General features: G+C 36.0%; 1 long non-coding RNA gene across 1 annotated transcript in view; it reads left to right on the forward strand.

Moving 5' to 3' along the window:
* LOC106875474 (uncharacterized) overlaps positions 1–1,078 on the forward strand; it is a 13,218-nt gene extending 12,140 nt beyond the window's left edge. The window contains exon 3 of the long non-coding RNA XR_001410120.2: positions 515–1,078. This is a non-coding gene — a long non-coding RNA (uncharacterized LOC106875474). The remainder of the gene's footprint in view (positions 1–514) is intronic.
* Positions 1,079–1,618: the final 540 nt, after the last annotated feature.

The raw sequence follows: 1,618 nt of genomic DNA on the forward strand, positions 1-1,618 counted from the left end.
GTTTTTATAAATCATGTAGTAGCACTTGCATCTATTCTAGTAGACTCTCCAGATCTGGAGAGTCTACTAGAATAGATGCAAGTTCTACTACATGATTTATAAAAACATGTGAAATATTAATAAAAATCTGTAAATGTACAACCATCCAGATATCTGAGTACCTTATTATTTTTTCTAATATATAATTCCTGTACATTACCTCCAAACCTTCTAATATATATATGTATATATATGCATATGTACATGTATATATGTATATGTATATATATGTGCATATACAGCCTTGACCTAAAGTATTAGGCCACCTCAATGTTTTGGGGTTCTGCTAAATCAATGTTAATGTAACTCGTGCACATGGTAGATTATAGCATATTTCATAATATACATTAGTTTTAATATCTGGTTGGTCCTTCTTAAGCGTCAATTACCACTTTTATACTGTACTATATATATGTAACCAATTATGAGTAAGACCAACGTTCAAAATTAACTTATGTTTCCTTGATTATTTCAGAGTTTAATACTAAAATATGTTGTAGATACAGTTAATAAACAGTAAAATGCCTAAAACAAGGGAGTTGAGTGAGTGTGAGCGAGGTCAAATCATAGCTCATCATGAAAATGGAATGTCTCAAAGGCAAATTGCTCAGAAGATGAAATGTTCTCGATAAGCAGTGCAAACGACTCTCAAGCGCTTCAGGGAGACAAAAGATGTGAAGACTATACAAAGAACAGGTAGAAAAAAGGTTACATCACCTCATGATGACAGATCCATCATCCATCAGCCAATCAGTAACAGGAGAAAAACATCACCAGAGCTCTATGTGAACTTCAACGAAGCAAGTACTTCACAAATATCAGCCATAACTGTTAGAAGAAGGCTTGTAGAGTACGGTCTGAAAGGCTGTAAAGCCAGGAAGAGGCCATGGGTTTTTGAAGCAAATATGGAAAAACGTCTTCAGTGGGCCAAAAATGACTCAAATTGGACCAGTGAGCAATGGTCAAAAGTCATATGGTCTGATGAAAGTAACTATGAGGTAAGATAGTACATGTATTTAATCAACATATAACTGGTTTGTTGCCGAAAATATATTAAAAAGTATCCAACATAAAGCTAATGTTATTTTTCATGTTTTTACCCAGGTTTCTAGTACATCTGGTGCAACTTTCATGCATCGTAGAGTTGGGGAAGCATTTAAGGTTCAACGTCTGGTACCAACTGTAAAACATGGGGGTGGTTCTATCATGGTGTCGGCCTGCATGTCTGCCACAGGACCCGGAGAAATGTTTTTATATCAGGGAAGGATGAATTCAGCTACCTATGTTTCTAGGTTATCGGATGTATATACAACCTTTGCCAAAAGTATTAGGCCACCCCAATGTTTTGGGATTCTGCTATCTCAATGTTAATGAAACTCGTGCACATGGTAGATTATGGTATATTTCACAATATACATTAGTTTTAAGTGCTCAACTGCATCCAGGAGTGTCGAAAAAAAGTTTCATTTTCCAACAGGACAACGCTTCATGTCATACAGCAAAGAATACTCGTCAATGGTTTGAGACACGGTATTGTTCCCATGGACTGGCCAGCTCAAAGTCCCGATCTAAATCCAAT

The sequence above is a fragment of the Octopus bimaculoides genome, chromosome 3 (genome assembly GCF_001194135.2).
Source record: "Octopus bimaculoides isolate UCB-OBI-ISO-001 chromosome 3, ASM119413v2, whole genome shotgun sequence".
Classification (NCBI taxonomy): Eukaryota; Metazoa; Mollusca; class Cephalopoda; order Octopoda; family Octopodidae; genus Octopus; species Octopus bimaculoides.